General features: G+C 38.4%; 1 pseudogene; it reads right to left on the reverse strand.

Moving 5' to 3' along the window:
- Positions 1-11649: 11649 nt before the first annotated feature.
- Positions 11650-12652, reverse strand: LOC100984273 (glyceraldehyde-3-phosphate dehydrogenase-like; annotated as a pseudogene).
- Positions 12653-14906: the final 2254 nt, after the last annotated feature.

A 14906-nucleotide genomic window follows, 5' to 3' on the forward strand; every position in this document is an offset into this window, starting at 1 on the left:
CTGTTAATCCCATCTAGTAATTTTTAAATTTCAAATATCAAGAAATTCCATTTGGCTCTTTTTTGTATCTTCCATTTCTCTCCTTGCTGCATTCACGTTTTTCTTTAATACTTGAACATAGTTATATTAGTTGTTTTAGCATTCTTGTCTCCTAATTGCATCATCCCTATCATTTCTGAGTCTTTCTATTGACTGATTTTTTTCCTGGTTATGAGTCTTATTTTCCTTCTTGGCATGTCTAACTTTTTTTTTTTTTTTTTTTTTTTTTTTTTTTTTTTTTTTTTTTTGAGACGGAGTCTCGCTCTGTCACCCAGGCTGGAGTGCAGTGGCACGATCTCGGCTCACTGCAAGATCCGCCTCCTGGGTTCATGCCATTCTCCTGCCTCAGCCTCCCGAGTAGCTGGGACTACAGGTGCCTGCCGCCACACCCGGCTAATTTTTTGTATTTTTAGTAGAGACGGGGTTTCACCATATTAGCCAGTATGGTCTCGATCTCCTGACCTCATGATCCGACCGCCTCAGCCTCCCAAAGTGTTGGGATTACAGGCGTGAGCCACCACGCCCGGCCAACAATTTTTTATTGGATGTTCGACATTATAATTTTAAGTTGTTGAGTTACTAAATTATACTGTCTTCCCTTAAAGAGTGTTTGGCATTGTTCTGGTAAGTAGAAAATTTACTTGGGGTTGGCCGGGGGCGGTGACTCATGCCTGTAATCCTAGCACTTTGGGAGGCTGAGGCGGGTGGATCACAAGTTCAGGAGATCAAGACCATCCTGGCTAACATGGTGAAACCCCGTCTCTACTAAAAATACAAAAAAAAAATTAGCTGGGCGTGGTGGCAGGCGCCTGTAGTCCCAGCTACTCAGGAGGCTGAGGCAGGAGAATGGCATGAACCTGGGAGGCGGAGCTTGCAGTGAGCCGAGATCGCGCCACTGCACTCCAGCCTGGAAGACAGAGAGAGACTCCGTCTCAAAAAAAAAAAGAAAGAAAGAAAGAAAGAAAATTTATTTGAGGTTCAAGGCAATTGTTTGCCAGATTTGTTAGAGCATGTCTATAGTAGCCTTCACTCTATGGATAATTTAGCCCATTAATAAGCTATGGTGGCCAGGCAAGGTAGATCATGCCTGTAATCCCAGCACTTTAGGAGCCTGAGGCAGGCAGGAGAATTGCTTGAGCTGAGAAGTTCAAGACCAGCCTGGTTAACATAAGAAGACTCCATCTCTACAAAAAATTTAAAAATTATCCGGGCATGGCGGTGTATGACTGTAGTCCCAACTATTTAGGAGGCTGAAGTAGGAGAATCACTTGAGCCTGGGAGGTCAAGGATGAAGTGAGCTGTGACCACAGGGCCACTGCACTCCAGCCTGGTTAACAGAGTGAGACTCTGTCTCAAAAAAAAAAAAAAAAAAAAAAAAAAAAAAAAAAAAGCTATGGCCATTCTAGGGTCTCTAGTGAATGCTCCAAATGATCAACAAGAACTCTCAACCCTGGCCTATGGGAACCCAGTGATCCCAGTCCTGTGTGAGCTCTAGACCCTTTTCAGCTCTTTGCCTACGCCTCATAGAGTTTCACTGTACACATTTAAGGCTTAGTATTCAGCAAAGACTCAGGGAGCGCCACGCAGATTTCTGGAGGGCTTTTTCTACATAGCTTCCTCCTCTCCAGAACTCTGCCCTACAATTTCCAGTTGCTTTAGACTACTTGAACTTCAGTCTCTGTCTCAACTCAGTGAGTCTACCATGTTCTGCCTGGGATTCCTCTTTTTGCTTTGTGATCCAGAACGTGCCTCCAGGCAGAAAACCAGGACAATTATAGGGTTAGCCTCATTTGTTTCCCTTCTCTAAGGGATCACAGTCCTGTGATGCCTGTTGCCAATGTCTAAAGACAATTGATATTTTGTCCAGTTTAAGGTAGGTAAGTAACACCTTGATGGCCAGAAACAGAAGTCCTCTAGTTGTTCCTAATTTTATAAAAACAGTATTGTGCTACAGTAACCTTTGAGGACTTCTGTTTTTCACTCTATATTCTATTGCCAGGATTCATCCATATCTTCATATGTAGCTGTGAGCTATTCTTTTGACTGCCATGTAATAGTACGTTGTGTGAAACCACAAGTTACTTACCCATTCTCCTGCTGATGGGCATTTGGGTTGTTTCCAGTTTTTTGTTGTGATTATTTTTGTATATGTTTCCTGGTATATTTTTGTAAGAGTTTCTTTTGTATATTTAATATTTTAATTAACATTTTTGCTGACTGTATCAAGCCCTTTTCTGACATTTATTGATTACATCATTTTTCCCCTTAATTTGTTGCTGTAGGGAATTATATTGTTGGACTTCCTAATGGCAAACCTTTCTGGCACTCCTAAAATACACTTAGTTGGGGTCTATTATTCTTTCAACACGACTACTAGAACTACTAAATTTTGTGAGTCCAGTTTATTGAGGAAAAATTTACAGGTAGTAAAAATCATACTTCTGAAGTATATAGTTTGATGAGTTTTGACAAGTATATTCAGTCATATAACCACCACCACAATAAAGATATAAACATTTCCATCACACCAAAATGTTTCCTCATACCCTTTCACAGTCAATTTTCTGTCCTACCTCAAATCCTTGGAAATTATTTGTCTGAGTTCTGTTTTTATAGGTTCACCTTTTCCAGAATGTCATACTCTAAATAAAGTCATACAATATGTAGGCTTTTACAAATGGCTTTTATCACTCTACATAATGCTTTTGCAATTCATCCATGTTGTTGCATATATCAAGAGTTTTTTTCCTTTTTTACTGTTGAATAGTATTGTATTGTATGAGTTCATCCATTTGTTCATCCATTCACTAGTGGGTAAACTTTTGGACTTTTTGTTTCCAGTTTTTGAAAACAATTAGAAATCCGTCTGCTGTACAAATTTAGGTATAAGTCTTTTTGTGGACAAATGCTTTCATCTCCTTAGGTAAATACCTAAGTGTTAGATTGCTGGGGCATCTGATAAGTTCAGCACTATAGAAACTGACAGACTTTTCCAAAGTATCTATACTATTTTGCATTCTCACAAGCAAGGTATAAGAGTTCCAGTTGCTCCAACTCGTCACCAGCATTTTATGTTGTCAATGGGTTGTTCGACTTATTATTGAGCTGCAAAAGTTGTTTATATATTCAGGATATAGGTCCTTTGTTAAACAGATTTTTTACCAATATTTTCTCTTAGTCTGTGCTTTCCTTTTTTTATTTACTTAATGTCTTTCAAATGCTTAACCCAAGACCACAAAGATTTTCTCCTATATTTTCTCCTAGAAGTTTTATAGCTTTAGCTCTCACATTTCTGTCTATAATCTATTTTGATTTAGTATCTTCGTAGATGTGAAGTAAGGGTTAAGATGTTACTGTTGTTCTTGTTACTCTTTTGTCCTTGTTTTTACATATGGAGTTTCAATTATTCCAGCACCATTTTTTTAAAGATGACCCTTTCTCCATTGAATTTCCTTTGCATATTTGTCAATATTCAATTGTACATAAGTATGTGTGGGTCTATTTCTGGAGTCTCTATTCTATTCTATGTTCTATAAAACTATCCTTTTGCCATTATAACGTGTTCTTCTTTTTTTTTCTTTTGAGATGGAGTCTTGCCCTGTTGCCCAGACTAGAGCGCAGTAGCACGATCTTGGCTCACTGCAACCTCCACCTCCTGGGTTCAAGCGATTCTCCCTGCCTCAGCCTCCCGAGTAGCTGGGACTACAGGCATGCACCACCACGTCCAGCTAATTTTTGTATTTTAGTAGAGACTGGGTTTCACCATGTTGGCCAGGCTGGTCTTGAACTCCTAACCTCAGGTGATCCGCCCGGCCTCCCAAAGTGCTGGGATTACGGGCATGAGCCACCGCACCAGGCCTCATTATAACACATTCTTGATTACCATGACTTCACAGTAAGTCTGAAATCATGTAGTATGAAAGTCTTCCAACTTTGTTTTTATTTTTCAAATGGACTTGCTAAAGTTTTACATAGAATTTTTTCATGTTTAGTCATAAGTTGAACTACAGAAGCATTTTGTGATATATATATATTAGGTTTTAATATTAAAGTTATGCTTGTTTCATATTATTAATTGAGGAACTTTCCACACTTTTTCAGAGTCTGAAATAATTTGACTAACATAGAAATTAACTCTTCCTTGAAGATTAGATGGAATTCCATTGTAAACAATTTAAGTAGGTTTTTGTTTCCTTAAAAAAGAAAATTTTAACAATCTTTTGCATTTCTTCTGTCATTTTTGGTGTATCTGAGTTTTTTATATATCTTCCTGTACCAATTTTACTCATTTATATTTTCCTAGAAAATCATCTATTTTGTTTAGACTTTCAGATTTACTGAGATTTATCAATTTACAATTAATTAATAAACTTCAAATGTATAAATATATTTATAAACATAGAAAACTGAGGCACAGAGAAATCAAGTAACATGCCAGAGATCATACAGCTAATAGCTGGTAGGGCCATGATTTGGATCTGGGCTCCAGAATCCCTGCATTTAACCACTAGACATCAGGAAAAACTGACATGTGACAGTTTTTCCTGATGTCTACAGTGACCTACATGTTTGGAATATCATTTTATAAAGTCTTTCATGATATCCTTATGAACAAGACAAAGAAATGTTAGGCAGCTACAAAACTTGTTGAACAACCTTGCCCAAAGAGAACTCCATCTTTAGCTTTCTTCTTTAAATCCATCAAGAAAGAAAATAAAGGACTTGACATAAAGATCCAAGACTTCCATGAAAACATAAAATATGGTTTCCAAATGTGCAAATGGTACAAAAGTGAATCTAATAGCTTAATGGTGAAAAGGAACTCAAAAAAGCCTTCACCACTGTAACTTAGACAACCAAACGAATGTAAACTGAACAGACTTTAGGCCCCACAAGAGCAAAGACAAAATATGTCTTATTTATCAATGTAAACAAAGCTCCCAGGAGAATCATAGCTGCTAAGTAAATATTTTTGAATATTCATTGAAAGAAAAGTATGCACATTACTGAACTTAAACAACTGCACAAGTTTAAAATGCAGATGACATGGTTAAACATTGAGACAAGGGGGAAAAAAAGTTTTGGTTTGCCACAAGCTGTGTTAATCAATAATGCAAGGGTGCAGAATTTGGCGACAGAAAACTTAAAACTGGATCTGTTTCCAGGACAAGCCACTTAAGCTCACAGTGAAATAAAGTTAAAAATTATTCCATTTTTTATTTTATTTTATTTTATTTGAGACAGAGTCTCACTCTGTCACCCACCCTGGAGTACAGTGGCATGATCTCAGCTCACAACAACTTCTGCCTCCAGGCTCAAGCAATCTTCCCACCTCAGCCTCTCATGTAGCTGGGACCACAGGTGCATTCCACCATGCCTGGCTAATTTTTGTATTTTTTGTAGAGATGGAATTTTGCCATGTTAGCCAGGCTGGTCTCAAACTCCTGGGCTCAAATGATCCACCTGCCTCAGCCTCCCAAAGTGCTGGAATTACAGGCATGAGCCACCATGCGTGGCAAATAATAATTCAAAAGATTGGTGTGAGCATAAGATCATTTATGTGAGAATTTTTTTGCAAACTACAAATGTTCATTATTATTGTTGTTATTATTAGATTATAAATTCCAACAGGAAGTTAAAAAGTACCTTGAGCTTAACTGTAATTTCTCAGTTTTGACAGGGTTTAGGGGACAGGGTGAAGACTTGAAAATGGTATGTATGAAGTGCCTAGCAGGATGTCCAAAATATATTTAACATTTTAAAAATCTTGGTATAAACGGATTATCCTCTCATACATATGAGACTGTATGCATGAGGGGACTCCAAAAAGTTCACGGAATCTGGGTGCAGTGGTGTGTGCCTGTAATCCCAGCTACTGGAGAGGCAGAGGTGGGTGGATCATTTGAGACTAGCCTGGGCAACATAGTGAGACCCTGTCTCTTAAAAAAGAAAAGAAAAGAAAATGTTAGTGGAAAATGAAATTAAAAGATAAAAATAGAAAATACAAACTGTATTTCTCAACATAAGCTCCATCAAGGTTAAGATACTCTATAAGCAATGATACCAGCCATATAGTCCATCCTTAAAGAACTGGGAATTTAACAATGTCAATGTGTTTTTTTTTAAATAATTAACTGAAGAAAAGTGGGTGCCCTTTAAAGATCTTTCTAGGATTAGAAAACATAAATAAGTCAGAAGGAGTCAAATCAGTACTGTAAGGTGGATGTCTAATGATTTCCCACAAAAACTCCCAAAAAATTGCCCTTGTTTGATGAGAGAAATGAGCAGGAGCATTGTCATGGTGCAGAAAGACTCTCCGGTGAAACCTTTCCAGGTGTTTTTCTGCCAAGTCTTTGGCTTTCTCAGAACAATCTCATAATAAGCAAATGTTATCATTCTTTGGCCCTCCAGAAAGTCAACAAGAAAAATGCCTTGAGTATCCCAAAAAACTTCTGCCATGACCTATGCTCTTGACTGATCCACTTGTGCTTTGACTGGACAACTTCCACCTCTTGGTAGCCATTGTTTCAATTGTGCTTTGTCTTCAGGATCATACTGGTAAAGCCATATTTCATCTCCTGTTACAATTCTTTGAAGAAATGCGTTGGGATCTTGATCCCACTTGTTTAAAATTTCCATTGAAAGGTCTGTTCTTGTCTGCAACTGACCTGGGGACAGTGGTTTTGGCACCATTGACTGGAAGTTTGCCCAACTCTAATTCTTGAGTCAGAAGTGTTTAAGCTGAACCAGTTGAAATGTCTATGGTATTGGCTATTGTTTTCTGGTGTTAATCATCAGTCCTCTTCAATTACTGCATGAACAATATTAATCTTTTCCTCACAAATTGATATGGATGGTCAGTCACGTGGGCTTCACATGACTTCAACAGTCTCATTCTTTCTTAAAATGAGTTATCCATTTGTAAACTAATAATTTATTTGGGGCATTGTTCCCATTAATTTTTCATAAAGCATCAGTAATTTCACCATTTTTCCACCCAAGCTTCACTATAAATTCGGCGTTTGTTCTTGCTTCAATTTTTGTAGAAATCATCTGTTCTGATAGGGAATCATTTCAAATTAATGTCTTATCCTTCTTAATGCCTCAAGCTAGATCCTGTTCAGACATACTGCAACAATTTACTGTGATTTTATTTTAGTGCAAAAACATTTTGAAATGCATCCATGGTTTTTTCATAATATACATTTTCCATGATTTTTTGAAGACCCCTCATATAAGAATATATATGATCATATATATGTGTGTGTATATATATACATATATGTAATCACATATGTAAGGATATACGTTAAAATGTAAACAGGTTATATTGAATTATCCCTGAGTCCCTATTCTAGATACAGAAGATACAATGGAGAATTACATGGACAGAACGCCTTCAGTTTTTTGTCATTTACTTCTCTTCAACTCCTCTCCCATTTACAAGGACCACTTTTTTAATTAGTAAAATGAAAACCAAACTACAGTATAGAGGTGATAAAAAGATCAGTGGTTGCCAGGGGTGTACAGAAGGAAAGGGAGTTAGAGCACAGCAGATTTTTAGGGCAGTGAATTACATTGTCACTTAGTAAAACCCATAGAACTGTACATCACACAGAGCAAATCCTAATGTAAACTATGGATTTTAGTTAATAATAACATATCTCTATTGATTTTCATTTGTAACAAATGTACCACACCAATGCAAGATGTTGATAATAGGGGGAACTGAAAGTGGAATGGGGTATATGGGAACTCTCTGTACTTTCTGTAAACCTAAACCAGTTCTGAAAAATAGTCTTTAATTAAAAGAAAAACTAAAAAAGAAAAGAAAAATCAATGAAAATTCTGGCTTGCTTAGATGGACACTTTCCAAATACTAAATTGCAATTGAGTTATTCTTCTTGGCAATAAACAACTTGTGGCCTTTTTTTTCTTTTATAGCAAGAAATAACTAGTTGCATCTCTTTTTGACTCAAGTATATTGAACAATAACAAGAAAATGCCTGGTTGAGTATAGAAAAACTGCCTTGTTAGCTATTTTATTTATGATGTGTGCTTTAATATTTGTTTATATGCTAATAGTGGTTGCTTGGCAACTAAGTTTGGGGCTTCCTTCAGGTAGAAGTGCGTTGTCTAATAGCACCTCATTGTCTTCAATGCTGGATTTCCAAAGCCACCCACCCTACCCTAAGTTATGGAATTCTTGGTTTGAATGATATTCAGATCTAGTTTTTTTCTTATTCATTCAACAACTATTTATGTAGAGTATCTACTATGTGTCAGTCACAATTCTAGATTCTGAAGACAGAGTGAAGAATAAAGTGAACAAAGTCCCTGTCCTCAAGGAGCTTATATTCTAGTAGGGTGGGGGGATAAACAAATATAATTTTTCAATGATAATATTCAGGTAAAGATGGAAATGAGTGCTATGAAAAAAGTAAAGTAGAGTAAGGAGATAAAAAGACTTTGGAAGAATGTTTCTCTTTGCTAGTTTATGAGTAGTTAGTGAAGATCTCTCCAAAGAGGTAATATTTGAAGATAGCTGAATGAAGTGAGGGGTGTGCCATGGAAATACATTTGTATATGGGATTAGACCCATGCTATGGAGGAAAAGCTAGTGCAAATGTTAGGTTTTGAAGGGAAGGCGAGGGTTAAAGAAAGACACGCACACAGTAAGAGGGCAGCTCAACAGCAAATTCAGACTTTACGTCCAGCATAAAACCTACAGAAGTGGGGGACCAGCCTAATGCCAGAGCCCATTGCTGCTTACAGGCTGGGACAATTTATAGGTATGAGTAGGAGGGGTCTGGGCAGTAGGGCTTGCTTCCCGGCAGGATACTGATAAGATGTTCTCGTGATGAGGTGGTTCTGGCCCTTGTTCAGGTGGGATGTCATCGTGATATTCCTTGGACCTTTGTCCAGCAAGCTATGATTGGGATGTTTCTTTCTTTCTTTCTTTCTTTCTTTTTTTTTTTTTGACAGAGTTTCGCTCTTGTCACCCAGGCTGGAGTACAATGGCATGATTTCAGCTCACTGCAACCTCCACCTCCCGGGTTCAGGTGATTCTCCTGCCTCAGGCTCCCATGTAGCTGGGATTATAGGCGCCCACCACCACATCTGGCTAATTTTTGTATTTTTAGTAGAGATGGGGTTTCGCCATGTTGGCCAGGCTGGTCTTGAACTCCTGACCTCAGGTGATCCGCCCATCTTGGCCTCTGAAAGTACCGGGATTATAGGCGTGAGCCACCACACCTGGCCTGGGATTTGGGCCTTTGTCTGCCTTGTGGTCAGGTGGTTAGGCATGATGTTTCTCAAGGCCCAAACCCTTGTGAAATGTTTCACTTTGACCAAGGTCTGCAAAATAGTGGGAAGCTTACAAAATGATGCAGTTTGGACTAACAGCAAAGACCCTGGGACAGGGGCATGCTTGGAATTTCCAAAGACGGCAAGCTGAGTAAGTCAGTGAGTTAGCCAAAGAGGATGGGAAATAAACTCAGAGCTATGGAAGGCCACTGGGGAATTTTGAGCATTTTTTAAAATGTGGCATGATAGTTGCTATATGGAAAGTAGACTGTGAGGGATATTTAGAGGCAAATGAAGAGATCAGGCAGACACTACTATAGTGGCCAGAAGAGAGACCGCAAACTGAATGAACCAGTCAGGTGGACAACCAACAATCCAGGTTTAATGGCATGTTCGATGTCAAAGAAAAACTACTATTTATCTCCAAATTAGAGGTAACAAACCAATTTGGGAAACAAAGACTAACTGATTAGGTAAAAGCAAAGTTCAGCAGTGATTTCTGTAGAAATCACTTTTCCCTAAGCTTCAGGGAAAAGCTGATTTTCTAAGCAATATTCTCCGCTCCCACATTACCTGAAATCTTTTTCACTACCTTAAAATCAATTTCTCTTATTGACAAGACATATCAGACAAAAGCACTTACTTACATTTACATCTCAGTAATACAACTTACATCTCAATAATAAAAATAATCTAATTTTTTAATTAGGCAAAAGGTTTTGAATGGACATTTCACAAAGATATACAAATGACTGATAAGCACATAAAAAAGCATTCAACATTAAGTCAACAGAGAAATGCAAAATAAAATCACAGTGGGATACTAAAAGACACCCATTAGAATGACTAAAAGTAAAAAGACCAAAAATACCAAATGCTGATGAAGATAGGGAGCTACTGGAAGTCTCTTATCTTGTTGGGAGTATAAAATGGCACAATAACTTTGGGAAATAGTCTGGCAGTTTCATTTAAAACTAAATGTAGCCCCTACCTTATGATTCAGCAATTTCACTCCTAAATGTTTACCCAAGAAAAATGAAAGCCTGTGCCCATAAAAAGAAAATAATATACATATAGCCTTATTCAAAATGTTCCAAAACTGGAAACAGACTAAGTATTGTCAACAGGAAAATGGATGAACAACCTATAGTGTACTTGCACAACAGAAGACTACCCAGCAATAAAAAAGAATTCACTAATGATACACAAAATAACATAGATGAATCTCAAAAACATTATGTTAAATTAACAAAGCCTTACATTTAGAAGCACATATTGTAATTGTATCATTCCACTTGTTTTAAGTTCTTGAACAGCCAAAAATAATTTATGTATCTCTTTAAAAAGTCAACAGTGGTAAGCTACCTCTGGGTAGAGGGGCAGATGGACAGGGATTAACTGGGAAGGAAGAAGAGAGAAGTTCTCATAATGTTTCATAATGTTCTATGTCTTGATAGAAATTTAGATTGCACTGATGTCTACATTTGTTAAAATTCCTCCAAAGCCTGGCATGGTGCCAAATAGTCGCAGCTACTTGGGAGGATGAGGCAGGAGGATCTCCTTGAGCTTAGGAGTCAGAGTCCAGCCTGGCCAACATAGTGAGATCACATCTCTAACAACAACAAAAATCCCTCCAATGGCACATTTAATATTTGTGCATTTCACTATATGACAACTAACCCAAAAATTTTAAAGAACCATAAACAAAGATTGAACTCATGTTAATGATATTCATACTGAAGCATTTAGGGGTGAGGTATACAGATAGTTGCAACTTACTTGGAAATTCTGCAAAGTAAAAAAAAAAAAGTGGATTGATGGAGAGATAGGGGGGTGGATATGTGATAAAGTAAATGTGGCAACATGTTAATTGTAGAATTTAGGTGGTGTATAAATTCTTTTAACTCTTCTGTATGTTTGAAATTTTTCATATTAAAATATTGAGGAGGAAAATGTCAGTTTCTCCTATTTGAGTTTAGCTCTTCAAGGGCAGTAATTTCAAGTTGAATGATGAAGAATTATATTTTTAAAAACAAGCAGGAATTGACTCTCCTTAGCATACTGTTAGTATTCAATACATTTTGTTTAATTAGTTAATTAATTTTTTGAGTGCAGGGAACTTTATTGATAGTACATGACAAAGTGGGCTTCCCAGGCCCCTCCTTCTTCAGGGGGGTCTGTGTGGAAATTGTAGGGAGGGGAGATTCTCAGTGTGGTGGGGAACTGAGTGTGGCAGGGACTCCCTAGCAGCTGAGGGCCTCTCTCTTCCTCTCATGCTCTCACTGCAGCTGGTGGTCTGGGGTCTTACTCCTTGGAGGCTTTGTGGGCCATGAGGTCCACCACCCTGTTGCTGTAGCCAAATTCATTGTCATACCAGGAAATGAGGTTGACAAAGTGATTGTTGAAGGCAATGCCAGCCCCAGCATTGAAGGCAGAAGAGTGGAAGTTGCTGTTAAAGTCAGAGGAGACAACCTGGTGCTCGTGTGGCCCAGGATGCCCATGAGGGGGCCTCCAATTCCTGCTTTACCACCTTCTTGATGTCATCATATTTGGCAGCTTTCTCCAGATGGCAAGTCAGGTCCATGACCAACACGTTGGCAGTGGAGACATGGAAGGCCATGCCAATGAGCTTCCCATTCAGCTCGGGAGTAACCTGGCCCACAGCCTTGGCACCACTAGTAGATGTAGGGATGATGTCCTGGAGAGCCACATGGCCATCATGCCACAGTTTCCCAGAGGAGCCATCCAGGGTCTTCTGTGGCAGTGATGGCATGGACTGTGGTTATAAGTTCTTCTATGATGCCAAAGTTGTCACGGATGACCTTGGCCAGGGGGGCTAAGAAGTTGGTGGTACAGGAGGCTTTGCTGATGATCTTGAGGCTGTTTTTGTACTTCTCATGATTCATGCCTATCATGAACAAGGGGGTGTCAGCAGAAAGGGCAGAGATGATGACCCTTTTGGCTCCCTCTTCTAAGACATCTCCAGCCTTCTCATGGTATTGAAGATGCCAGTGGACTACACAACATAATCAGCACCAGCATCACACCATTTGATTTTGGTGGGATCTCGCTCTTAGAAGATGGTAATGGGATTTCCATTGATGACAAGCTTCCTATTCTCAGCTTTAATGGTGCCATGGAACTTGCCATGGGTGGAATCATACTGGACCATGTGGATCATGTAGTTGAAGTCAACGAAGGGGTCATTGATGGTGACAGTATCCATTTTGCCAAAGTTAAAAGCAGCCCTGGTGACCAGACACCCAACATGGCCAAATCCATTTACTTTGGTCTTCACCTTCACCATGGTGTCTCAGGGATACAGCTGGTGCTGCATGACAAGATGCAGCTGTCTGTCTTACGGGAGGAGCAGAGAGTAATTGTATACATTTTCTACATGCCTTTCTTACTAATATATGGCAAGCATCTTTCCCTTTCATTAAGTATTCTTCTAAAACACCATTTTTAATAATAGAAAATTTGGGGATCTATTGCCCTCATTCTCACCTACATTGGGTTTTATCTTTTCTTTTAAATCTTTGCCAATTTAGGGAACGAAAAAGATATCTCTCCTTTATATTTTTTATTGCTAGTGAGGCTCTTCATGTTAATTGGTCTTTTATCTTTTCTATGAAAGTGCTTTTATTGGTGTATAAACACTCTATATATTAGAGTTGTTAGCATTTTTGTCATATGTGTTACAAATGCATACACAAAAAATATATTTGTTTCAGATTTTTAATTTTAATACACTTTTTTCATCATGATGCACTTAGATCTCTTGAATTCATTCTTCCTAACTAAAATTTTGTGTCATATGACCAACATCTCCTCAATCCGCCTTCCTTTGCCTCTACCATTTTACTCTCTGCTTCTATTAAGTCACCTTTTTTACACTCCACTGTAAGTGAGAAAATGTAATATTTGTCTTTCTATGCCTGGTTTATTTCACTTAACATAATGTCCTCCAGGTTCATCCAGTTGTCACAGAAAAAAAAAACAAAAACAGGATTTCCTTTTTTTTTTAAGGCTAATGGTATTCCATTGTTTATATATGTTACATTTTCTTTATCCATTAATCCATTGATGGGCACTTAAGTTGATTCCATATCTTGGCTATTGTGAATAGTACTGCAATGAACACGGGAGTGCAGATATCTCTTCACCACACTGATTTCATATCCCTTGGATACATACCCAGTAGAGGGGTTGCTGAATCATACGGTAGTTCTATTTTTAACTACTTTAGCAACCTCCATACTGTTTTCCATAATAGTTGTACCAATTTACATTCCCACAAACAAATTACAATTTTTATTCACAATACTTTGATATAAAATTTTGTTTCTTATTTATTGTTTGCTTTTTTACCATGCCACCTTCAAAGAGACCTGGAGACATTGCCGGGGGTTGGAAACTGACTTAATAAAGAGGCTTGAGAAACAAAAGAAAGAAAACGTATTAAGGCAAACGTTTTAAGGAGTAGACAGATCTAGTTTTAATTCCATTTCAGCCATTAACTACTAATTGGTCGAGTGATTAAATCTCTTAAAACCAGTTTCCTCTTTGGGGATTGGGGATAATAATACTTTCCCTGAAGTGTTGTTGTGAGGACCACATAAAACAAATGTAAAGTACCTCTCTGGGAATGCTTTTGCACTGTAGGTGGGAATGTAAATTAGCTCAGCCCCTGTAGAAAGCAGTTTGGAGATTTCTCAAAGAACTAAAAGTAGAATTACCATTTTACTCAGCAATCCCATTGCTGGGTATATGCCCAAAAGAAAATAAATTGCTCTACCAAAAAGACACCTGTACTCATTTGTTTTTCGCAGCACTAGTCACAATAGCAAGATATGGACTCAATCTAGGTGACCATCAACAGTGAATTGGATAAAGAAAATGTGTTACATATACACCATGGAATACTACAAACCATAAACCATTCACAGCCCCAGCATTGAAGGCGGAAGAGTGGTTGTCGATGGTGGCTGTGAATACTACACAACCATAATAACTGGAGGCCATTATCCTATGTGAATTTTTTTGTTTGTTTTTTGAGACAGAGTTTCACTCTTATTGCCCAGGCTGGAGTGCAATGGCACGATCTCAGCTCACTGCAACCTCTGCCTCCCAGGTTCAAACGATTCTCCTGCCTCTGCCTCCCAAGTAGCTGGGATTACAGGCACCCGCCAACACACCTGGCTAATTTTTGTATTTTTAGTAGAGACGGGTTTTCACCATGTTGGGCAGCCTGGTCTTGAACTCCTGATCTCAAGAGATCTGCCTGCCTCTGCCTCCCAAAGTGCTGGAATTATAGGCATGAGCCACTGCACCCGGCCTATCCTAAGTGAATTAACACAAGAACAGAAAACCAAATATGCATGTTCTCACCGATAAGTGGGAGCTAAAGATTGGGTACACAGGGACATAAAGATGGGAACAATAGACACTAGGAACTCCAAAAGTGGGAGAGGGAGGGAGGAAGTCGGAGAAGGACTGAAAAACTTCCTATTTGGCATTATGTTCACGTTATGGGTGATGGGATCAAAAGCCCAAACCTC

Source organism: Pan paniscus, chromosome 8 (genome assembly GCF_029289425.2).
Source record: "Pan paniscus chromosome 8, NHGRI_mPanPan1-v2.0_pri, whole genome shotgun sequence".
Taxonomy (NCBI): Eukaryota; Metazoa; Chordata; class Mammalia; order Primates; family Hominidae; genus Pan; species Pan paniscus.